A 27,130-nucleotide genomic window follows, 5' to 3' on the forward strand; every position below is an offset into this window, starting at 1 on the left:
TGTTTTTTCCTTGCCCTTTGGTATGCTTTGTAATTTTCTGGTAAAGGTCAACATGCTGAAATGGGTAATAGGAACTGAGATAAACAGATCTTTAGTGTGAGGATTTGCACTGTAAGTTGGACTATGTTTCATATTTGCTATAGCTGTAGGTATCAGAGGCTTTGAATTCCTCTAATGTCCTTGTTTATTGTCCTCTCTTGACTTCAGGCTTCCCTAATTACTTCTCAGAGAGTCTGTATCTTTCAGCCTTTTCAGCTATAATTCACTGTTATACTGGAACCCTATTTGTGAGGTGGTTGACTACAGAGGAAAGAAGATATTCTCTAACTTTATAAGTAAATCTTAGTCTTTTAGTGGGTCTATATCTCTGGGCTATAAACTTCACAATTTTTTCCAGTGGAATAGCTTTTTACCTCTAGGGGAGACAGAAAGGCTAAAAGGGGCTACAGTGAAAGGGATTCCTCCCCCAGTTGGGATAAGGTTCTGTTTATGTTTTTCCCCTTGGAGAGCTGGCTTTTGTTATAGAGAGGATGTTCTGGTCCTATTTCATAATGATTACTCTTACCCTCCCCCTACCAGAACTACTAGGAAATTCTGGATTCCACAAAAGGTATGTGTGTGTGTTGGGGGGGGGGGGGTGTGGAGGGGGGGTGGTGCTGAGACTATAGCCTCCACTCTCAAGCTAGTCTACACTAAGTCTCTAACAATTCATCAAAATTACCACTAAAGTGTTCCTACAGGCTTGTGGCTTCAGCATTTTCTGTTCCAGGTAAGCAAATTTTGGTGATTCCCTGGATTCACCTAGTTTTTCAGATTTTCAGGGTGGTGGTTTGCCCTACAATCTTAATTCTCTGATGGGTCCAAGAAAAGTCATTCATTTTCAAATTGTTCAGCTTTTTCTTGTTGAATGAATGAAAATAAAAACTTCTAAGCTCTTTCCATGCTGGGGCTAAAACCAGAAGTCCACTAAAAATATTCTTATTTTATAGGCCAGCACTGATCTTTTGGCAGTACTAGATTAACGGTGGTGTTGAGAAATAGCCTTCCCTCTACCTTGTATTGTGAATCAGTGTATTAATGTGATCAATTAGTCATGTCTGCCATGGGAATGATGCCACATATTTGCCATTTTGATCAAAATTATTTCTAAGTCCCTTTCCAGATTCAAGGATCAACGACTCCTCTTTGACAGACTGGAATAACACTGGGGTCCCCTCAATACATATGAGAATCCTATTTCAGTTAATATTAATGAAATTGTATTTTCATACAATATTGTCCAAAAAATGTATACAGGGATATATCCAACATATGAGCAAATCAAAAGAAAATGACTTGCCCAAAGGTCTCATGTAAGTTTTCTATTTGGGTTTGATTTTTCACACTCATTTATGGATGAGATTGAGAAATTACTGTTGTTTTGCATTGCCTCAGTCCCTATGCTATGGTTTTTCCTTAATGTGGGTTTTGCATCCATGCCTTTGAAAGAATAGGATAGAAAAAAGTGTCGTGTGTGTGTGTGTGTGTGTGTGTGTGTGTAAAACAGTATCCATATCACCACATGTTACACTTTTTATAAGGACCTACCAGAAAAATTTATCTCAAGGCTTAGTAACAGGAAAATGATGTTTCTCATGAAAAATTAGTTTAGTTTTTGACTTATGATTACTATGTTTTGTTTTCTATTTTGCTTTGGCTACCTACTTAGAAGCACAGAACCAAATTTGTAGCCTATCACTAACAAGAGAATAAAACCAGCTGATACATATTTTAGAATGTTAATCTTTCCCACTGATTTATTATTCTTCTAAATTTTCTATTTACTCTTATTTCCTCAATTATTTATTTTTTCATTTTTCTATTTAGACAGAAAAGTGACCAGAAGTAAGACTGAAAGAAGCTGTGAGAAAAGAAAAGACACTCAATAATTTATAAACTATGTATTTAGTCCTCTATATATACAAAGCAAAGCAAAGCCCCTTAGTCTTATTTTCTGCTTTATTTCTTTTCTCCAAAATCCATCTTTAATTTTATCAAATAATTCAGGAAGTCCTATTCTCCTAGCAACTTTAAAAACACTCTATTCTTTGTCAGGTCAAATGTTTTATTTGATGTAATATAGTTTGAGGTTGAATCATGAATCTATTAACCTTTAGTTTGTTGTAAATGGATTTCCCCTTCTAAGAATTTTTAGACATTTTTATGTTTTCCTGGGGCTAGAGCTGGCTCTCATAAGTGGTCCCAAGAGTTGGTAGGAATTGAATTAATATAATCAGATCTTTCGAGAACATTTTTTCTCCAAAGATCACAGAATACTTCACAGGTAAGTGAACTTAAGGGATCTTTCTGAATGAGAACAGGGCAGTTTTGTTTTCTCCTTTCACAATGAAGAAGGCAGTCCAGAGATTCACTGCAGGACATTCTGTCAGGGTGTGTGTGGAGTGTTGCAGGAGGGGAGAGGGTTAGAGGTTGATAGAGAAGTGGAGGCTGATTTAGGATTATGGGGAGATTGACAGGCCTACATAGTACATGAAGGCCTATAGCTTTGCCAAGGGGCCTGCAATCTTTTTCTGTAAAAAGGTAGGTAATAAGTAATTTAGGCCTTGGGGCTATCTGGTTTTTGTTGCCACTTCTCAACTCTTATTTGGTAATGCAAAAGCAGCTATAGACAATTCATAACTTCATAGGCATAAGTGTGTTCCAATAAAACTTTACTGATGGACACTAGGATCTGAATTTCATAGAATGTTCACATCACAAAGTATTCTTCTTCTTCTTCTGATTTTTAAAAAGTATTTATAAATGCAAATAGCATTTTGTAAGGCTCACTGGCTATACAAAAACCCATGATGGGCTGGATTTGTCCTTCAGGTCATAGGCTGCTAGTCCCTGCCACCCCAAACAATTAAAATTCTCTAACACTAGAAAAGTACCAGTTATCCTCTTGGACTAAACATTATCAGCCAGGTTTCCCACAGTTGATTTACAATCACCATTAGTAGGGTTAACATACCTAGCTCTGGTACCTATCTGTAATGATTTTCATACATAAGTATATGAATCATCATCACACAAAGTATGCTAAATGTAGATTCTGTGACCCTGGGCAAAGCCCCTGAATCTACATTTTAACCATCATCCCAGGTAATATGATTTGTGAGTAGATCCAAACTTTGCAAATCAGTGGAGCATGATAAATTATTAGATACTTTGCCTATATAAAACAAACAAAAGCCCACCTGGTCCCTAGTGACAAACAGCAAGTGTTCAAAGTAAGATCAAGCAGCAAAGAAGGTGCTCAAAATACACTTGGCCTTCCAACACTCATTTCCAGCAGCTGTATAAACCCCCATATTTCTTTATTTCACTCTTCCTACTCTAAATAGCTTTCTTTTCTGTGAACTCTTCTAATCTACTGTGTGCACTATAATTTATAGTAATATAAAGTATTGAATCTAGAAACAATTCAAGGTGATATCACTCACTGTAATCTAAACTGACTTCATAAAAATGTAATTTGGACTTCTAAGTAATTGCACATGACTGAGTGTATGCTAGGAATCCCTGCTCCGATCTTAAATATGTAAAGATGCTGTACAAATAAAACAAAGACTATTAGCTAAACTTGAAATGAAAGGAAAGTCCCAAATAGTAGCAGTAAATAAGGACTCAAAATCAGAATGGTAATTGAATAGAATCAAGAGAACCTGGATCAGGCATTGGCCACAAGGGCAGGAATTGGGGGCCACATCTTATACCAGAAATCTCAGAGGGTTGCTCCATACCTGAAACAGGGAATTTTGTGAAGCACTTGTTCATGTCTTCTGCTTTTTTTTAAGATCAAATTCACTCTCTTTTCTTATTGACTAGGAGGAATGTCCTATATATTCTCCATGCAAATCTTTTGTTATATTTACATGGCCAATAACTTCTCTCAGTTTGTGACTTGTCTTTCCACTCTTGTATGGCATCTTTCTTTTTTTTAATTTAATGAACATTGTTGACTGATATGAAGTCCAGTTATTCAATCTTTTTTCCTGGGTTAATGATTTTTATGTCCTATTTAAGATGTCTTGCTTACTTCAAGGTCATGAGCATATACTATTTTCTTCTGAAGTGTTATTGTTTTATCCTTCACATGTAGGCCTGTGATCTCTCTTGAATTAATATTTTTTGTTCATGGTGTGAGGTATGGATCAAGCAAAAATATTAAAAGCAGCCAAATAAAAAATAGCCTTTACCTCCAAAAAAGTGATCATATTACCACATTTGACTTACCAATAAAAACTATAGAAACTAGAAGATAATAAAATGACTTTTGTTTCAATAACAATACTATTGACAATAGACATAAATTGGAAGCAGTCCAAATATTCATGAATGGATGAATTGTGTAAACAAAATGTGGTATACCTGTTTTATGGAATAAGTTCTGATATATGACACAACATGGATGATCTTTGAAAACATTATGTTAAGTAATGTAAAAATGTAAGTAAAAACTTAATTTTACTTTCTAGCAGTATAACTATTATTTATTCAGGTGTGATTTTCTTTGTATGAATGAATCCTTATTGTAAATTAATAAGCTTCTTCTCTAAATGTTTTTCAATTGAGGCAAAATTGCATAACATAAAATTAGCCATTTTACAGTTTATAATTCGTTGGCATTTAGTACATTCATAATGTTGTGCAACCATCATTGCTATCTAGTTCCAAAACATTTTCACCCCAATAGGAAACCCCATATGCATTAAACAGTCACTTCCCATTCCCCCCTCTCCCCAGCCCCTAGAAACCACTAATCTTTCTGTCCCCAGGGGTTTGCCTATTCTTGACATTCCATATAAATAGAGCCATACAATATGTGATCCATTGTGATTGGCTCCGTTTACTTAGCATAATGTTTTCAAAGTTCACCAATGTTGTGTCAGGTATCAGGTACTTATTCCATCAAACAGGTATACCACATTTTGTTTACACAATTCATCCATTCATGCCCATTTGGACTGCTTCCACCTTATCGCTATTGTCAATAGTGTTGCTATAAACATTTCCATACAAGTATTTGTTTTTAAGAACACTTGTTTACAGTTTGAAGAATACCTGTTTTAAATTCATTGCAGTATATAACTAGGAATGGAACTGCTGAGTCATAGGGTAATTCTATGGTTAACTTTTTGAAGATGTGAGCTTCTTGAATTTGTGACATTTTCTTGGTCATTGTCTTCAAAACTTGCTTCTGTTACATTCTCTCCTCTTTTTCTGATACTCTAATTCTAGGTATAGTAAAAGTTGACTGTATCCCTCCTGTTCCATGCACTCATTTTTCACCATTCTTTTTTTCCCCCTGTGCTTCATTTTGGTTATATTTCCTATTAATCTGGCCACAAGTTCATTAATCATATGGTTTTTGTTTTTGTTTTTGCTATAACCTGTCTGCTGGTAAACACCTCTAGAGGGTTCTTAATTTCAGATATGTTTGCACTTCTAGACCGTGCATTTGATTTTTGTAAAACAGATTTCAGTTCTCTTTTAAAATTCTCTACTTTTCATCTTTCATTCACATTTTCCTGAACATACTGATCAGAGTTATTTAAAGTTCCTTGTCTGGTAACTTAAATTCCAAGCTCACCTGAGTGTGTACATACAATTTAGTTCTATTTTTTAGCATGCCTATAATTTTCAAATGGATCTTGGATGTTACAAATGAAAAAAATGTAAGGGTATGGATGATTTTCCATTCTCCAAAGACAGTTATGTTTTCTTCTGGAAAGGATACAGAATACCAGCAGATTACCTTGATTCTGTTGAAGCTTGGTTTAAGGCTTTATTTAGTAGGTTTGGTCTACTTCACATTTGCCTTACTCTATGACACTGTCCTTACTTCTAAGGCATAGTCATTACTTCTTTTTTTAAAATTTTTTAAATGTTTATTTATTTTTGAAGGAGAGGGAGACAGAGTGTGGGTGGGGGAGGAGCAGAGAGAGAGAGAGACAGAATTGGAAGCAGGCTCCAGGCTCTGAGCTGTCAGCACAGAGCCCGATGCAGGGCTCAAACTCACAGAGCATGAGATCACGACCTGAGCCGAAGTTGGACGCTTAACTGACTGAACCACCCAGGCACCCCGGCATAGTCATTACTTCTAAGGTATAAGCCTTGTAGAGCCACAGCTAAAAATGAGGGGACTTTACTAAAGCCTCTACACATTGACAGGACTTGGGCTCCAATTGGTTTCTTTATCACCCTGTGGTTGCTGAAATCTTTGTGCAGCATGTTAGCCTCTCAGATGTTGGTTTTTGCTTGGTTTCTAGGGGTACATGTATACTTGTACATGCAGCTGAAGAAGTGGCCCATGACTTGTGGAAATTTTGTCACATTTTTTGGCTCCTTCTCTGTGTTTTGCTCTTCTCTGGAATTTTGCCCTTTAATACCCAGGCACTCCAATGGCCCCAAATTCTAACTCTGAATTCCCAGCCTAGTAAGAATGCTGTTGCTGCTTAAACTCTATTTCCCTAGGCTGTAATATGGAAATATTTTTAGGAAAAATTCTAGGGGGTTCACTTCATGAATTTTCCTTCTTTTAAGGATACCAGCCCCTCAAGTCTCCCTGTGTTGGTTATAGTCCAGTGCCTTCAAAAGATTATTTTATTATTTGATCAACTTTTAGAGTTGTTTTTAGTAGGAGGGTCAGTCCAATACAAACTACTTCATCATGGCCAGATTAGAAGCTCTCAATAAACAAGTTAACAAAATACTTAAAGAAAAAATAATCCCTATATTAAATACATTTCTGCAAAGGATAGACAAAAAAGGAAAACTACTCAAACCATTTTAGAATGCTAGAACCCTGATTCTGAAGGCAGTAAACAACAATAAAAGAAAACAAAATTACAGGATCATTTAGCTTATGAATATGGGAACAAAAATTTTAAATAAAATATTAACACACAGAGGGGATGCCTAGGTAACTCAGTTGGTTAAGTGTCCAGCTCTTGGTTTCAGCTCAGGTCATGATCTCATGGTTCATGGGTTAGAGCCCCATGTCGGGTTCTGTGCTGACAGATCGGAGCCTGCTTGGGATTCTCTCTCCCTCTCTCTCTCTCTCTCTGTCCCTCCCCTGGTCACACACTCTATCTCTTAATATAAATAAATAAACATTAAAAAATATATATAAACACAGAGAATACAGCAATGTATTAAAAAAAACACTCCAGTAGAGATAGGGTTCATCCTATAAATAAAAGCATAGTTCAATATCAAAAACTGTCCATACAATATACGATCTTAACATATTAAGGGAGAAAAACCACAGGATCATCTTGATAGATACAGAAAATAAATTGGACATACAGAGAAATGAGGGAGGGGCCAAGATGGTGGAGCAGTATGGAAATTCTCTGCTTGTCTCATCCCTGAAATGCAGCTAGATCAGCACCAAACCATTTTGCACACCTAGAAAATTGATCTGAGGACTAACACAACAATATGCATCACTTGAGCCATAGAACTCTGCAGGTATGCAGATCAGAGAGGTGAACTGGGGGAGAGAGAAGCCATGGAGGGTGGGGAGCTGTTTTTGCTTGCAGAGAGAAGACAGAGACAGTGGGGAGTGTACAGGAAAAGCACTCCCCCTGAAAGCAGCTGGAGAGAAAGAAAGAGTGGAAACATGTGCAAGGAACTGAACAAGAAAGGGAGAAAGGAGAAAGTTTCATTACCATTAGGACTCTATAAACAGAGGAGTGCAGAGTCAGAAACTCCGCAGCTCAATACCTGGTGGTGCTCTGATGGGAAGCGGGAAGGGCAAATCCCCAGGAGCAGAGAGGAAGGTCTGAGTGGTCCTTGGGCCACACCGGGAGAGGTGGTTCCCCTACTGGGAGGACATGTGTTAGAGCCCATGCAGCCTACCCATAGGCAAAGGTCCCAGGGGACCCCAAATTACAGCCACTTTTGCTGGTGTTGGAACAAAGACGTCAGGGGGTGGTGAAGCCCGGCTCCAGATGTGTGTTGTGACTTACCATAATCCCTGAAATGCTGCTGCTACATGATCATGGGAAATTTTTCAGAGGTGGGCTACCACCCAGGTGCAGTCTTTTGGTCTCTGCAGTGGCATGGTGGCATAAGTGTTCTGGGGGGCGGGCCGGCACCTGGCCATTGCTTGCTGAGACCCTCTCCCAGAGGGTTGCAATGGGTTCAAGCCACAGGGTCCTCAGAAATGAGGGGTTTGGAAACAGCCCCATTTGAGATAAAATTTGGGAAGGAGGTGCCCACATGGCAGACTGACGACTTGGTTGTGGACAGTGTAGGAGAAGGGAGTGGATGGAAGCTGGAGACAAAGAGGGGTGCTTGGTTGCTGGTGTCGTGAGCACAGTGTTGTGATGCTAGAGACTAGGAAGCTATGTGATGCCATTTTCACCTCCCCTGCAGATGTGCCTACACTGGTAGGCATGCCACATGGTAGCTGAACCACCCCAGTAAGCTAAGCTGCTCCACCTAGTGGAGAACAGAGTCATTACACCAAGTCCTGTCCAAGGCACAAACCAAGCCCTAGAGGACAACCACAAGTCTCTCCCACTGCTTAGTGTATGGACTATAAAGTGCTTCATAGTTTAACTTCTAGGGGAAACTGGATGTAATTTTGTTCAGATTTCATTCTGTTCGATGGTTCATCTATTCATGTTTTTTCTTTTCATATTCTTGGATACAGAAAGATTAAAAAATTTATTTTTATTTTCTGTTTGTACCAAAAAGATTTTTTTACTTTTGTCTACTATATTTTTGTAAAGTTTTTAGTATATTTTACATACTTCATTTTATTTTATTCTATTTTATTATATACATTTAAAAATATTCGAATGTTTTCCTTTCCTTTTCTTTTCTTTTCTTTTTTTCTTTTCTTTCCCTTTCTTCTCTCTTCTATCAAGCTTCTTTCAACAACCAGACCAAAACACACTTAGGATCTAGCTTCATTTGTTTTTTTGTGTGTTGTTTTTAATTTTTTTAATTTAATTTTTTTACTTTATTAATTCTTTTACTTCCCCCAAAGTGATGAAATGAAGGAATTCACCACAAAAGAAAGAACAGGAAGAAATGACAGCTAGGGACTTAATCAACACAGATATAAGCAAAATGTTTGAACCAGAATTTAGAATCACAATAATAAGAATACTAGCTGGGGTTGAACAAAGCATGGAATCTCTTTCTGTGTAGATAAAAAAAGTAAAATCTGGTCAGGATGAAATTAAAAATGTTATAACTGAGGTGCAATCTCAAATGGTACCATGGCGGCAAGGATGGATGAAGCAGAGCAGCAAATTAGGGATACAGAGGACAAACTTACGGAGAATAATGAAACAGAAAAAAAAAAAAAAACAGACAGAAACTACGGCAAAAGAGCATGATATAAGAATTAGAGAACTCGACTCATTGAAAGGGAACAACATTCAAATCAAAGGGGTCCCAGAATATGAAGAAAGAGAAAAAGGGGTAGAAGGTTTATGGGAGCAAATCATAGTAGACATTTTGTAACCTGGGGAAAGACACAGGCACCAAAATCCAGGAAGCACATATAACTCCCATTAGATTCAACAAAAACCGACCATCAATGGGACATATGATAGTCAAATTCAAAAAGTACATAGACAAGGAAAAAATTATGAAAGCAGCAAGGGAAAAAAAGTACTTAACCTATAAGGGAAGACTGATCAGGCTCACAACAGATCTATCCACAGAGGCTTGGCAGGCCAGAAAGGAGTGGCAGGATATATTCAACGTGCTGAATTAGAAAAATATGCAGCCAAGAATTCTTTATCCAGCAAGGCTGTCACTCAAAATAGAAGGAGAGATACAGTTTCTCAGACAAAGAAAAACTAAAGGAGTTTGTAACCACTAAACCAGCCTTGCAAGAAATTGTAAGGGGGACTCTATGAAGGGAGAAAAGATGAAACAAAGCAAAAAATACCCAAAACAACAAAGACTAGAAAGGACCAGAGAACACCACCAGAAACTGCAACTCTTCAGGCAACACAATGGTAGTAAGTTTATATCTTTCAGTACTCACTCTAAATGTCAATGGGCTAAACGCTCCAATCAAAAGACATAAGGAAACAGAATGGATAATAAAACATCTTATCTATCTATATGCTGTTTACAAGAGACCCATTTTAGACATAAAGACACCTTCAGATTGACAGTAAAGGGATGGAGAAAAATCTATCATGCTGATGGTCAACAAAAGAAAGCCAGAGTAGACATACTTATATGAGACAATTCAGATTTTAAAATAAAGACTGTAACAAGAGATAAAGGGCTTTATATCATAATTAAGGGGTCTATCCACCAAGAAGATATAACAGTTGTCAACATTTATGCCCCCAACGTAAAAGAACCCAAATATATAAATCAATTAATCACAAACAAAGAAACTCATTGACAATAATAACATAATAGTAGGGGACTTCAATACCCCGCTTACAACAATGGACAGATCATCTAAGCAGAAAATGAACAAGGAAACAACAGCTTTGAATGACACACTGGACAGGATGGACTTAACAGATATATTCAGAACATTTTATCGTAAAGCAGAGGAATACACATTCTTCTCAAGTGCACATGGAATGTTTTCCAGAAGATATCACATACAGGGACACAAATCAGCCCCCAACAAATACAAAAAGATCTAGATCATACCGTGCGTACTTTCAGACCACAACACTATAACTTGAAATCAACCACAAAAAAATTTTGGAAGGACAACAAATACTTGGAGATTAAAGAACATCCTACTGAAGAATGAATGGGTTAACCAAGAAGTTAAAGAGGAAATTAAAAAGTACATTGAAGTCAATGAAAATGATAACACCGTGGCCTGAAACCTCTGGGATGCAGCAAGGTGGTCATAAGAGGGAAGTACATAGCAATCCAGGCCTTCCTAGAAAAGGAAGAAAGGTCTCAGATAACCTAAACTTACACTTTAAGAGCTGGAAAAAGAACAACAAAAAACCCCAAACCAGCAGAAGATGGGAAAAAATAAAGATTAACGCAGAAATCAATGCTATTGAAACAAAACAAAACAAAACAAAACAGAACAAAAGAGCAGTAGAACAAATCAATGAAACCAGGAGCTTGTTCTTTGAAATAATTAACAAAATTGATAACTCCCTAGCCAGTTTGACCAAAAAGAAAAAGACCCAAATAAATAAAATCAAGAATGAAAGAGGAGAGATCACAACCAACACTGCAGAAATACAAACAATAATAAGAGAATATTATGAGCAATTATATGCCAATAAATTGGGCAATCTGCAAGAAATGGAAAAATTCCTAGAAACATATAAACTACCAAAACTTAAACAGGAACAAATAGAAAATTTGAACAGACCCATAACCAGTAAAGAAATTGAATTAGTAATCAAAAATCTCCAAAAAACCATGAGTCCAGGGCTGGATGGTTTTCCAGGGGAAGTCTATCAAACATTTAAAGAATAGTTAATACCTATTCTTTTTAAGCTGTTCCAAAAAACAGAAATGGAAGAAAAACTTCTGAACTCATTCTATGAGGCCAACATTACCTTGATTCCAAAACCAAAGACCCCAATAAAAAGGAGAACTATAGACCAATTTCCCTGATGAACATGGATGCAAAAATCCTCAACAAGATATTAGCCAACTGGATCCAACAATAAAAAGATTTATAAATGGGACTTATACCTGGGATTCAGGCTGGTTCAATATCCACAAATCAATCAATGTGATACATCACATTAATAAAAGAAAGGACAAGAACCACATGATTCTCTCAATAGTTACAGAGAAAGCATTTGACAAAATACAGCATCCTTTCTTGATAAAAAACCCTCAAGAAAGTAGGGATAGAAGGATCATACCTCAAGTTCATAAAAGCCATATATGAGAGACCCATCACTAATATCATCCTCAATGGGGAAAAACTGAGAGCCTTCCCCCTAAGGTCAGGAACACAACAGGGATGTCCACTCTTGCCACTGTTGTTCAACATAGTACTGGAAGTCCTAGCTTTGGCAATCAGAAAACACAAAGAAATAAAAGGCATCCAAGTCCCCAAGGAGGAAGTCAAACTTTCACTCTTCACAGACAACATGATACTCTATGTGGTAAATCCAAAAGATTCCACAAAAAAACTGCTAGAACTGATCCATTTAAATCCAACTGCAGGATTTAAAATCAATGCATAGAAACTGGTTGCATTTCTATACACCAATAATGATGCAACAGAAAGAGAAATCAAGGAATTGATCTCATTTACAATTGCACCAAAAACCATAAAATACCTAGGAATAAACCTAACCAGGTGAAAAATCTATACAGTGGAAACTATAGAAAGCTTATAAAAGAAATCAAAGCACACGCGCGCACACACACACACACACACACACACACACACACAGACACACACACACACAAAAGGAAAAATATTCCATGCTCATGGATTGGAAGAACAAATATTGTGAAAATGTCTAATACCCAAATCAATATACATATTCAATGCAATCCCTATTAAAATAACACCATCATTCTTCACACAGAGCACATAATCCTAAAATTTGTATGGAACCACAAAAGACCCCAAAGAGCCAAAGCAATCATGAAAAGAAAACCAAAGCTGGAGGCATCACACTCCCAGACTTCAAGATGTATTACAAAGCTGTAGTCATCAAGACAGTATGGTACTGGCACAAAAACAGACACTCAGATCAATGGAACAGAATAGAGAATCCAGAAATGGACCCACAAATATATGCCCAACTAATCTTTGAGAAAGCAGGAAAGACTATCCAATGGAATAAAGACAGTCTCTTCAGAAAATAGTGTTGGGAAAACTGGACAGCAACATGCAGAAAAATGAACCTGGACCACTTTCTTACACCACACACAAAAATAAACTCAAAATAGATAAAAGACCTAAATGTAAATCAGGAGGCAATCAAAATCCTAGAGGAGAAAGAAGGCAAAAACCTCTTTGACCTTGACTGCAGCAACTTCTTACTCAACATGTCTCCAGAGGCAAGGGAAACAAAACCAAAAGGAACTATTGGGACCTCATAAACATAAAAACCTTCTGCACGGGGAAGGAAACAATCAACAAAACTGAAAGGTAACCAACAGAATGGGAGAAGATATTTGCAGATGACAAATCAGATAAAGGGTTAGTATCCTAGATATATAAAGAACTTATCGAACTCAACACCCATAAAACAAATAATCCAGTGAAGAATTGGGCAAAAGACATGAACAGACACTTCTCCAAAGAAGACATCTAGATGGCTAACAGACACATGAAAAAATGCTTAACACCACTCATCATTAGGGAAATATATATGAAAACCACAAGGAGATACCACCTCACAATAGTCAGAATGGCTAACATTCATAACTCAGGCAACAACAGATGTTGGTGAGGATGTGAAGAAAGGGGAACTCTTTTGCACTACTGGTGGGAATGCAAACTGGTGCAGCCACTCTGGAAAACAATATGGAGGTTCCTCAAAAGATTAAAATTGAGCTACCCTACAACCCAACAACTGCACTACTATGTATTTAGCCAAAGTATATAGGTGTACTGTTTCAAAAGGACACATGTACCCCAATGTTTATAGCAGCACTATCAACTATAGCCAAAGTATGGAAAGAGCCCAAATGTCCATTGACAGATGAATGGATAAAGAAGATGTGTGTGTGTGTGTGTGTGTGTGTGTGTGTGTGTGTACAATGGAGTATTACTCAGCATTCAAAAATAACGAAATATTGCCATTTGCAATGATGTGGATAGAAGTAGAGGGTATTATGCTAAGCGAAATTTGTCAGTCAGAGAAAGACAATATATGACTTCACTCATATGTGAAATTTAAGATACAAAACTGATGAACGTAGGGAAAGGGAAGCCAAAATAATATAAAAATAGGGAGGGGGATGAAACATAACAGACTCTTAAATATAGAGAACAAACTCAGGGTTGCTGGAGGGGTTGTGGGTGATGGGATGGGCTAAATGGGTAAGGGGCATTGAGGAAGACACATGTTGGGAAGAGCACTGGGTGTTATACATTGGGGATGAATCGCTGGACTGTACTCCTGAAATCAGTATTGCACTATATTCTAACTAACTTGGATGTAAATTAAAAAAAATAAATAAATAATAATTAAAAAATTAAAACAGGAGCATCTCGGTGGCTTAGTCAGTTAAGAATCTGACTTCGGCTCAGGTTGTGATCTCAAGTCTGGTGGGATCGAGCCCTGCATTGAGCTCTGTGCTGACAGCTCAGAGCCTGGAGACTGCTTTGGATTCTGTGTCTCCCACTCTCTCTGCCCCCTCCCCTGCTCACATTCTGTCTCTCTCTCCTTCAAAAATAAACAAACATTTGAAAAATTAAAACAAAAGAAAATAAAAGATAAAACAGAACAAAAGTTATACAAAAAGGTTTATAACAGCCTATTCATAATCACCAAAAACTGGAAGCAACCAAGATGTCTTTCCATAAATGAATGGATAACCAAACTGTGGTACATCCATATAGTGGAATAGGAATAGTATTCAGTGACAAAAAGAAATGAGCAACCAAGCCAAGAAAAGGCATGGAAGAATCTTAAATGCATATTGTCAAGTGAAAGAAGCCAGTCTGAAATGGCTACATACTGTGTGACTCCAAGTACATGACATTTTTGGAAAAGGCAGAAAACAGAAGCAGTTAAAAGAGCAACAACTGCCAGAGATTCAGTGGGAGGGAGTGGAGGAATGCACACGTGGAACCTGGAGGATTATTACGGCATTAAAACTGTTCCATATGAAACTGTAATGGTGGATCTGTGTCTTTATGCATCTGTCAAAACCCATAGAACTTTATAAAGAGTGAGTTTTATTTTAAATTATGGACTGCAGTTAAGAATAATGTGTCAGTATTGATTCATTAACCATAAAAAAAAAGTGCCACACTAATGCAAGATGTTAATAGAGGAAACTCTGTGGGGAGAGGTAAGTGGGAATGGGCAGGGTATAGGGAATTCCATGTACTATGAGCAATTGCTCTGTAAATCTAAAAATGTACTAAAAAAATCTATTAACTATTTTCTTAAAAATTCAATTGGGGATCAAAAAAAAAGTGGAAGAAAATTTGCGATTTCCATTACTTAAAAAATAAATAAATAAAACCACTCTAATAATGGACCTGGATGTTAAATCTTCTGAGCCTGATAAAGACCGTCTACCAAAAATCCAGAGAAAACATACTTTATGATGAAAATTAAGTCATTCTCATTCAAGTGAAGAACAGACAAGGATGCCTTCTACCGTCCTTACCATTTAACACTGTATTGAAGGTCTATTAACTAGTTCAAAAAATAAAAATTAAAAAGAAAAGCACACGGCTATTGGAAAGAAAAAAACAAATGTATCATTATTTGCAATAGAAAATCTAAAAGACATCATTGAAAAATTTTGGTAACTAGTGATAAAATTTATCACAGTAGCTACTTAAAAGACGAACATATGAAATCTACAGTGTTCTCAAATACTAAATACAACTAATTAGAAAATGTATTAAAAAGATGACATTCACAACACTAGCAAACCTGTAAGATCTTTGGTAATTAATCTATCCAAATGCACAGAAACTAGATGAAGAAAATTATGAAATCAGATTTTTAATACACATTCATAAATAAAAATATATTCAAGATGGAATTAGACCTAAGCATTAAAAAAACTTTAAAAATCTAAGGAAAAAATAAATTGTTATGATCTTATGATAGGAAATGGTTTTCATTATACTGTACAGAAGAGAAAATAAATGAAATAAATGTATATGGAATAATACACATAGCTCTTAAAAACATGTTGAGCAAAGAAAGCAATTTGCAGAATAAGCAGGCTTTTTACTTCATATTTATATAATTATATATAATTTTCAATGATATAATTTATGTACATCTTTAGAGCACATAAAGCAAAACAATAGATACTTTAGAGATTTTCCTGGCTTTAGTAAAAATATAAAAATAAATATAGTCTGGCAGCATGCAATCTAAAGTTGCATAAGTGGTTATCCCTGGGAATTCATGAGACTAATTAGCAGAACAGGTTGACTTCAATTTCATATCTGTGATGTTTCGTTTTATATAAAAATATCATAAGTGAAACTTTAAAATATTTTAATACTTATTAATTATGAGTATGGATACAGTAATTTTTCATATAATCATTTCTGCTGCTATTTCAGACTTATAAAATAAGACAGTCAGAGGACCCTATGAAGGGCTCTTTAATTTATAATAAACCACCCTCTCATCTTAGAAAAAGAGTCAATAAAGAGTCTCCTTGGAACAAACTTCTACACAAAAAATTTTAAAGTTAAAGAAAACAAACAAACAAAACACAGGCCAAAGTGAAATAGAAATTTTATAAGGAAATGGGTTCTTTTCTAAGGGTGGAATGGAGAGCTGACAATAGATGCCAACTGTTAGCATTTTCCTCCCTGGGAGCTAGATGTGGCCAACTCCACTGAGTACTTGTGAGGCATTATGGGCTAAGAACAGGGAAGTTATGAGTTCAATTAAAATTTGGTCGCAGAGTCTTTAAAATTAATTTGTTCTGCCTGCTACTAATTTCATTCTTGGCTACTAGACTGGTTATTTATTTGTTTGTCTCAATGAAAAGAGGAAGTGCTGCTCGTGGGGCAGATCGAATTGAAGTACACATGAGGGGCAAAGAATGGTCATGTATTAATGAACAAGACAGAGCTGATCCTGCAGAGGTTCTCAGCACTATTTTCTCACTGCAAATTTATTTTTTAAATTTGATGACAATTTGAGTGAAGAACTGCACAGATGTCTAGAGTTTCTGTTTTCTTTTTTCCAGTTTTGCTGGGTAGTTTTCTCACTTTAGAACTGGAAAGAACTACATGGTCCTAAGGACCTTCTCATTTACAGACTTGGAAACTGAGACCCAGAGAGGGTAAATCATTGGTCCAAGGTCATACAACTCATTACTGGGCTTCCTTCCAACCCCTCTGAAAATAATTCCATGTTCTAATTCTAAAATTATTCCACCCCTATTAAAAAGGCAGCTTTTAAAAGTCACCCTTTACACACCATAGCCTCTCTTGGCCACAGGAAAGACCTTGGCAGTGGGGTGGCAAGTGAACTCATTTGAACAGGGGAGGTAATTCCTGGCATCAGCAGTGTCTCTGGGCTTCAGCTTCCCCATAATATCTCTTACACACTCAGATTCCAGAGCTTGAAGAAGACGTGGCCACTTTCTGCTTCCTTTATGAGGAATGGTGATGCAGTCACCAGGAACAGTGGTGCTTTACTGTCATGTTAATAGATGTACCTGTAGTAGTTTACTCTCCACAACAAATCTCTCATTTCCATATATATGGAACCCATTGTGTTTGCCAAGCACATTTCATCTATAGTCTCATTTGAACCTCAAAACTTTCATGATACAAGTAAGTCAGGCCCTATCATCCCAAGTTTCCAGAGGAGAAGGTTGAAATGCAAGGAAGGAGTGCACTGAATTGGCACCAGAGACCAGGGCTCATGTTGGCATGCCCACCTTGAATTTTGGCTGCTAGCCATTCCCTGGGTCCTCTTTGCCCTGATACAGCCTTCCTCCCAGGTTGTATTGGGTCTGGGAGACAGAATAACCAGTACTGGTACTGCCTTGGGAATCATAAGCCTGTGTGAAAGGGAGGGGAGCATAATTATCTTTTTCAAAGGATGCATAAGGAAAGTCACTGGAGGTAGCATGATAAAACTTGAATAATGGAAGGCTCAAGGGGTTCTGGTCTAGTAGGACAACATATGGACCAGTGGTTTTCACATCCCTGCTTCACTATAATCACTTGAAGTTGCTTTTCATTTATTCAAGTTTTGTTTAAATAGGTACTAGATTCACAGGGTTCAGAAATCAAAAGGAACAAAGGGTGTATGGTGAAAAGCCTCCCTCCCACCTCTATATCCTAGTGACCCAAATCTCTCCCTAGGAGGCAAAAAAAATGTTATCAATAATGTTAAGTAAAACATATATTTACTTCTTCTCTATGCACACATTTTTACACAAAAGATAGTATTCTAGATACATTGTTGTTAGCTTTCTTTTTCTCACCTAAATAATACACTTTGGGAATTGTATCATATTAGTATACAAAAAACGTCCTCTTTCTTTTTTAAGCTATATGGTATATAATACCATGCATATACCATGATTTTCATTTAACCAATTCCTTCCTAATAAACCATTAAATTCTTTTCAATCTTTTGCTATTACAAACAAAGCTGCAATAAATAGCCTTGTGCAATGGATTTCTAAGAGAACTAAGTTTTGTTTTAAGCTCTAATACTATGCAGCCATGTGGCCTTGAGCAATCAGTTAGTATTTTGACCTTTTAGAAATGGAAAAAATCTTTTTTTTTTTAATTTTTTTTTCAACGTTTATTTATTTTTGGGACAGAGAGAGACAGAGCATGAACGGGGGAGGAGCAGACAGAGAGGGAGACACAGAATCGGAAACAGGCTCCAGGCTCTGAGCCATCAGCCCAGAGCCTGATGCGGGGCTCGAACTCACGGACCGCGAGATCGTGACCTGGCTGAAGTTGGACGCTTAACCGACTGCGCCACCCAGGCGCCCCTGAAATGGAAAAAATCTTAATGACCATTTGGTCTAGCATTTTTTTTTAATGTTTGTTTGTTTATTTATTTATTTATTTATTTATTTATTTATTTATTTATTTAGAGAGACAGAGTGTGAGTAGGGGAGGAGCAGAGAGAGAGGGAGACACAGAATCTGAAGCAGGCTCCAGGCTCTGAGCTGTCAGCACAGAGCCTGATGCGGGGCTCGAACTCACGAACCAGGAGATCATGACCTGAGCAGAAGTAGGACAGTTACCGACTGAGCCACTCAGGCACCCCAGTCTAGCATTTTCCCAAAGTACATGCATGGAACACTAGTCCCAAAGGGTGTACACCCTGCAACTTGATAGTCCAAACTAGATTCTGAGAAGACCATAATGAACAAAAAGTAATTAATCCAGGCTTTCACAAACTTGTTTAATAATGGGGTGACTTTTTTCAGATATTGATGGTTAATTTTATGTGTTAACTTGTTGAGTATTTTTGGATGAGATTAACGTTTAAATTGGTATACTCTGAGTAAGTAGAGTGTCTTCTATAATGTCGGTGGGCCTCATCCCATCAGTTGAAGGCCTGAGTAGAAAAAAAAGATAGGCTTTCCCAAGTAAGAGAGAACAAGAGGAAGTCCAGCAGATGGCTTTGGACCTCATCTGCATCATCAGCATCCAGCACATGCTTGAACAGCTTGTTTTAAACACTAATCTCTCTAGGAAGATGATATAAACTTGTAAAATAAATTTTAAAAGATTCAAAGAACTCCAAAGAAAAGATTGAAGAGACTAAGGTATGATGAGTTGTCAAATAAATTGCCCCATGCTAACTACAGGAGGTTAGAGACAGATGAAGGTCATTTGAAATTTACAGAGGATGTGAGAGTTAATATTGGTCACAAAGGATGAGCAGATGCAATGGCAGAGGTGTGAACGTTAGACATTCTAAGAGTCAAGAAAACATAAGGCATGTTCCGGGCACATTGGAATCCAGTTTGACTAGGACACCAGTCTTCACCAATAATCCTTTCATTCTCTCATTCAATTCGTTATTGAGGATCTACTATGTACCAGAGACCATTCTAGGTACTGGGGATATACCAGTGAGTAAGACGAATTAATGCCTCTGTTCTCACGGAACTTACATTCTAGAAGGGGGGAAAATAAATAAATGTGTCAGAGTGGGGATAAATGTTATGAAGAAAAAAATAAAGCAGGATAAAGGAGTTACAAGGAGTATTGGCCTGGGGGAAAATTGCTCTTTTACAAAGTAGCCAGGGAAGGCCACTTTGGTCAGCAGACATTGGAGCAGAGTCCTGAAAGAAATGAGAGTCGTGCAGATTTCTGGGGGAAGAGTATTGTACACAAAGGAAAAAGCAAATGCAAACACCAAAGATGAGAACGTGACTGTCATATTCAAGGAACAGTAAGCAAGGGAGGAGGACTGCACAGGGGGTAGGAGGGTAGTAGTAGGAGAGCCAGTTAACTTGGGCCTATAGGTCAACTTAAGGGCTTTAGTTCTAAGTCAGATGAAGAGACACTGAAGGATTTTGAGCAGAGAAATGGTAGGACACCTCTAGCTGCTTATTGAAAATAAGCTATAGGAAGAACAAGGAGATCTTGCAATAGTCTGGGGAAAAATAAAAATTGTTTTGAATTTTGGTAGTAGTAGTGGAAATGGTTAGAAGGGTTTAGAATCTAGATATATTTTGAAAGTAGAACTAAGAGGATTTGGTGATGGATTGAATGATGGTAGTGTAGGACAAAGTGTTCTGTACAAGGAGGGAAAAATCCTGGGTTCTGGTCTGTCTTGTTACTATTTGGTCCCATGACTTTGAGTAGCCCACATAACCTCTTTGGGCCTTACTTACCCCACTTGTAAAATGGGGTCATTAATTTCTTGCCTGGAGTTAGGGGCATCAAAATTAGCACTCCATTATTTACTCTTTTGTATTTCTTGCTATAGTTTCACGTAAAGAACTGTATGTTCCCTACTACATTGTAAATTTCTTAGAAGATGGGACCTTGTCTAATACCCCTCTATATCATCCAGTGTTAATCAACTGATTGAGAATAAACAATCTTCAAATAATATAGTACTGCCCACTACTTCTTTTATTTTTCTGTATACCTTTAAATTTAGTCCTTAAGAATAAGCTCCAGTTTCAAAAAGCAAGAAAGGAAAGGGAAAGAGGAAGTTACAAATCAATAGTTACTACGTTGAGGGAGGTAGATTAGTTAAGAAAGGCTTACTAAAGAAGTTGAAAGTGTGACATGGGAACTTAACTTTAAAGGAGAGCTAATGGGAATGCAAGCTGGTGCAGCCACTCTGGAAAACAGTATGGAGGTTCCTCAAAAAACTAAAAATAGAACTACCCTACGATTCAGCAATTGCACTACTAGGCATTTATCCACAGGATACAAGTGTGCTGTTTCAAAGGGACACATGCACCCCCATGTTTATAGCAGCACTATCAACAATAGCCAAAGTGTGGAAAGAGCCCAAATGTCTATCGATGGATGACTGGATAAAGAAAATGTGGTATATATATACACAATGGAATATTACTCGGCAACCCAAAAGAATGAAATCTTGCCATTTGCAACTACGTTGCAATGAACCTGGAGGCTATCATGCTAAGTGAAATTAGTCAGTCAGAGAAAGACAAAAATCATAAGACTTCACTCATATGAGGACTTTAAGAGACAAAACAGATGAACATAAGGGAAGGGAAACAAAAATAATATAAAAACAGGGAGGGGGACAAAACAGAAGAGACTCATAAATATGGAGAACAAACTGAGGGTTACTGGAGGGGTTGTGGGAGGTGGGATGGGCTAAATGGGTAAAGGGAACTAAGGAATCTACTCCTGAAATCATTGTTGCACTATATGCTAACTAATTTGGATGTAAATTTAAAAAAATAAAAAATAAAATTAAAACAATAAAAATAAATAAATAAAGGAGAGCTAAGATTTTGTAAGATAGAGAAGGGAAAGAAAGGCATCCCAGGGAGAAGAAATAGCACTATATGAACATGCATGCTGTGGAAAAAGAACCATTGCCCCAAATGGAGCACAACATGCCCCAGGGTAAGAAAGGTAGAAGAACAGAGAGGGGCAGATCTGAAAAGTTAAGTGGCATTTAGATTATGATAAACTCTGTATGTTGTTCTAAAGTGTTAACATTACCAAGGAGAAAATAGGAAGTTATCTTTAGAATGTGATCACCATGACAGCAAGTTCTTCTGCCTATTTGGTTCTCTATTGTATTCTTAGTGTCTATCACGTGTCTGGCACATATTAGGTGTTCATTAAATAGACACCAAGTGAATCACTGTTTTTAAACATAAGAATGACATAACCAGATAGTATTTTAGAAAAATAACTGGTGGGCACCTGGAAGGCACAGCTGGTTAAGCATCTGACGTTGGCTCAGGTCATGATCTCACAGTTCAGGTGTTCAAGTCCCACGTCGGGTGAGCTCAAGCCCTGCTTCTGGTGAGCCTTGCCTCTATCTCTCTCTCTCCCTCTTTCTCTCTCTCTCTCTCTGCCCCTCATGGGATTCTCTCCACCCCCACCCCCACCCCCACCTCTGCTCCTTTGCTCACTTGTGTCCTCTCTCTCTCAAAACAAACAAACAAACAAACAAACAAACAAACAAACAAACAAAACAACCGGCAACTGATTGGAAGGGCCTGGGACGTGAGATAGAAAAGGGGCAGGGAGAAAAGAGGCAGCTAGTTAGTAGATTATTGACAGTCTAGGTGAGAGTCAGTAGGCCAGGTATACAATGTTCTTTTTTTTTTTTTTTTTTAATTTTTTTTTCAACGTTTATTTATTTTTGGGACAGAGAGAGAGACAGAGCATGAACGGGGGAGGGGCAGAGAGAGAGAGGGAGACACAGAATCGGAAACAGGCTCCAGGCCCTGAGCCATCAGCCCAGAGCCCGATGCGGGGCTCGAACTCCCGGACCGCGAGATCGTGACCTGGCTGAAGTCGGACGCTTAACCGACTGCGCCACCCAGGCGCCCCAGGTATACAATGTTCTTAAATATAATCAATAGGAACTTTGTTGAATGAATTTAAATAATTGAATGCTAATAACAACTACATTTTCTTAAAAAATATTAGTATGCAGGGGTGTTTGATAAATATTTATAAGTTTAATGTAGGAAAGCCATTAATTCTACATCATCTAATCTGCTTTGTTGGCTGAGTGATCAATCAATATGCAATGACTATGATACTAAAACTGCTGTAACTGATTCATTTACTTTGGAGAATAATATTCTCTACAATGTACGCAAAATAGTTAATCCTTTCTTGCAGTGATGCCTGGTTTACATAATTCTTTTTTTATTTTTTGAGAGAGAGAGTGTGAGTAGGGGAGAGGCAGAGGGAGAAGGAGAGAGAGAATCCTAAGCAGGCTCCATGCCCAGCCTGGAGCTTGAGGTGGGGCTCGATGGATCTCAGGACTGTGAGATCATAACTCCAGCCAAAATCAAGAGTGGATACTTAACCGACTGAGCCACCCAGGTGCCCCTACAAAATTCTTTAGGACATGATATCAGAGTCATAAAATTGCAAAAAGTGAGAATGCAAAGGGATTATTTGTGAAAATATTAAGGATGTAGAGGAAATCCTTAAAATAAAAAAGAATATTCAATGGGACTAGAGAGCGAGTAAGAAAGAGAGCCCAGGCTGAGGAAGAGTAAGAGCTGAGGAATAAAAATTAACAAGAATATGAGAAAAGATAGGAGACAAGACAAAGAAAGTGAAAGAGGTCAGGGTTGAGAGACATTCAGAGAGGACTCAAGTAGAACTAAATATTGGTCTTACATAAAAAAGGACATTCAAGTAACAGGCTACTGGGGATGCAAACAAACAATCAGACCGAGGTAGCTTTAAATCCTGAGCCTTGCCTTCCTCGTTGTTAAAAAGGGGAAAACAGTAGCAACATTCCATGGTGGTTGTGAGGATTAAGTGAGATGATAAACATGAAGTACAAGGCACATGATAAAGTATGTGACACAGATAGCTATTAATTTCATCAGGAAGAAAGCAAAGGGCTGTTTCTGTAAGTAAAAACAACTTAGGAAAGGTTAACCTGAAGTAATAGTCAGAAAGGGGAATGTGCTTGAAATTTTGGAAACAGAATAGAATCACACTAAATCATGCTATTAACTTCTTATTCCTTCATGCCCCTTGCTGTACCAGGTTGGATAGATATTTGATAATAATCCCAACAAAGTCAAGCATTTTAATAAAAATTTTAAAACAGAACAACAACAAAAAAAGGCTAAAAATGGTTATAAGAAATTAGGGCTGCCTACCTAATTTGTGGAGTCTAGTGCAAAATGAAAATGCAAGATCCTTTGTTTAAGAATTTCAAAGGTGACACAGAGCATTAAACCAAATGCAAGGCCGTTCTGAGCACAGAGCCCTCAGTGACTGCATAGGTCACAAAGCCATGAAGCCAGCCCTGCAAGGGATAAACCATGCTGGTAAAGTTTATGTCTAAGGCTCTAAAAGTAGTCAGGTGGTAAAGTTTATGTCTAAGGCTCTAAAAGTACAAGCCTGGGGCCCTTGGCAATGAGAATATTCAAGAAGTGTGTCAATTAACTGTGAAGGTTCTGGGGTCTTGAGATACATGGCATAGAGGCACTGGTCACAGTGCCAGCTGGCCCTGAAATGCTGGTTGATGGCCAACTGACATTAGAAGAGTTGGCACGAACTGCTTCTGGGACCTGCATGAAATATAATCATTTCCTGCCTCCTTGATTTTTCACATTTTAGTTAATCAAGTTACCACTTGAGGACATAAAGTAAGCCAGCGATTTAATTTTTAAAAAACCATTCTAGGACACGTAAAACTTTCATTCTGGACCACCTGAGGTGGGTACATTTGCAGCTAATACGAAGGAGGTGGCATTTCTCCCCAAATCCAACATCTCCTAATGTGGATACTAAAGGCAGGCTTAGCCGTGGGAAAACTGGTCACATTTTAAGGGGTAAGTTTTTAGCATTCCCACTTTTCATCTCCCTTTAACTGTCCTCCTAGTGAATGCTAACAAAAATAAAAGCCCTTTTAGAAAATGCACCGTAAATAGTTTCAACAGTTTCAATCTACCAGAGACAAAAGATAAAGACAGCAAGCCCACTCGGGCATTGTTATTTCCCTACTGTTTTCATTTTCCTATCTTTTTCCTGTTCCTGTTCTTCTGCTGTTTTATCTTCTACTTCACCTCCTTATTTACTTCAATCCAATGTAAATGTAATACCTGATTACAAAGTACCTCATTGTGTCACCACAAAATTGATTAGACAGTGAACCAATCTTGTTTCCAATCCATTTACAGTTGCTTATTTCACCTCTTTGGGTGGAATATGAAAAAGCAGCATCATTATTATAGTGACATTTGGCAATTACTTGTCTTGCTTCTACTTAGAATTGTATCTAAAACTAAAATGGAACCTAGAGGTGACTCTGCTTAAGCACCTAATTTCACAGACTAAAAACAACTTCAGAGATAGACCTTTCCAGGGTAAACCCAGGCACAGGTGGAGAGCACGACTGGCATACAAACCAGTAAACTGTACCACAGGACTAAACAGAAAGAGCACAGAGCTGTCAACTAGCAGGTACTCAATAAGTATGTGTCCAACTGAGTAAAGAAATACAAGAAGACATGAAATTCTAGAAACCTAGGTTCTAATAAATGCTCTGCTAGTAACTAAATATACTAAATGGTTATATAATTAATGATAAATATAAATTATAAAGTAGTAGAGATGTATTATAATAAATTATAAGCAAAGTTATAATTATAATAAAGATAACAAAGATAAAATAATTATATATGAAGATAATAAAAGCATTGATTATAGATAAAGATAAACTGATTAAATGCTGTAACCTTTTACAACCTCTTTTTCATCACCTACAAAATAAAATAATATTGTTTTGACCAAAAGCAGAGTTCCAGGAACAATACTCTTAATACATGTGCTATACATAATTTTTATTAATTATATAACAATCTAACTTTGGTAAGACTGTTGAAAACTTTAAAGGTATTGTATTTGAAGTTATTCTTTTCTGGAGATCCTGAAAACACTGTGGCCTTGAAACTTTGTGTTTTATCCTCAGGGGCGAGTTGGGTGGGAGGGGCGAGTTGGTTTATCCTCAGGGGCGAGAGTTCACGTGAACTGTCTCCCCATACCACTTTGTTAAAGGTGTCCTTCAGGAGTAAAGCATGTGTTTTACAGTGTGATCGGGGAAGGTCTCTGAAAAACAACCCTGTATTATCATTGTGACACTTTTCTCCCAGTTGAGACAGATTCACATTCAACATTTGTCAAATGTCTTCCATTTACAATGGTCTGTATTTGATGTTAGGTTGAACCACACGAAATTGCCCTTCTTGTGGGTCAAGAACAGTCAACGTTGGCAATTTTATATGGCTCAACCTAATACTTTAACGTGTTATCTCCCTTTTCTCTTACAATTATGCTACAAGGTATATGATGTTACCCTCATTTTACAGATGAAGAAGTGAAGGCTCAGAAAAATTAAATTGATTTGCCTAAGGCTCTACAACTTGTTAATAGCAGATTATAGGTAGAAACCTAAGATCTCTGGATTTCAAGTAGGATGGTATTTCTTCTGTACTACAAAACAATACAACAATTTAAAAGACAGTGATTCAACAATGAAATAAAATTGGGTAGGGCATTGGGAAGATTGAGTGGGTTGAGAAGCTCTAAGAGTTCCAAAGAAGTTGAGAAGTAAAGAAGTGAAATAAAATAACAATTTCCTACAAAAATATATCAATTCCCTTCCTCCTGGAGACAATGCTATTGTAACTTCAATAATGTGTGTGCCTTGGGCAGAGAGCACAGGAGACAAGCAACAGCTACCACATGACTTGAGGGTTCCAGGAGGCAGTAAATGATTATAATCTGAGGAAAGGGAGGTAGAGACAGCACTGAGGGGAGAGAAGAGGAAGTGATGAGACTGGGAGGGAGTCAAGAGGATTTTCCTGTCTGTCTGCTAAACTCACTCACAGTGTAGCTCTTGGAAAACTGAAGTTGAGTACAGAAGCAAGTGAGCAAAAAGCAACTGTTAATTGAATAGATTCTGAAAAATGAGGTTATGCCGGATTAATCAGCATCTTTTTGCAATCTGTCCACTAAATCTGATATTTGGGCTGTGCGTTGTTTTCTGTTAATTAAAAATCTTAGTACAACTGCAGGAAAAATGCTTTGTTCTTACAGATATTCCCAGGAGTGTTGGAAGGAGAATGTGCCAGCTAAAAATATCCCATGAATCTGAGGGAGAAATTCACAAAACTGTATGGATCATGATCTTTGACAAACATTTCGGTGCCTTTTGTTCTCTCACACCCAAACTCTGGTCCAGGAAAAATAAAATAAGATAAAATAAAATGTCTTCAGATAGTCATATGTGTC

The 27,130-nt window shown here is 37.4% G+C and overlaps 1 protein-coding gene and 1 long non-coding RNA gene across 3 annotated transcripts in view; one reads left to right on the forward strand and one right to left on the reverse strand.

The window, feature by feature from the left end:
* HPSE2 (heparanase 2 (inactive)) overlaps positions 1 to 27,130 on the reverse strand; it is a 665,523-nt gene that overhangs the window by 174,177 nt on the left and 464,216 nt on the right. The window lies entirely within an intron of this gene.
* LOC121037092 (uncharacterized) lies at positions 516 to 27,130 on the forward strand. Its single transcript, XR_005793606.1, has 2 exons — positions 516 to 769; positions 26,936 to 27,130. It is a non-coding gene; the product is annotated as an uncharacterized LOC121037092 (long non-coding RNA).

Source organism: Herpailurus yagouaroundi, unplaced genomic scaffold, assembly GCF_014898765.1.
Source record: "Herpailurus yagouaroundi ecotype Mexico unplaced genomic scaffold, PumYag 163, whole genome shotgun sequence".
In the NCBI taxonomy this organism is placed as follows: Eukaryota; Metazoa; Chordata; class Mammalia; order Carnivora; family Felidae; genus Herpailurus; species Herpailurus yagouaroundi.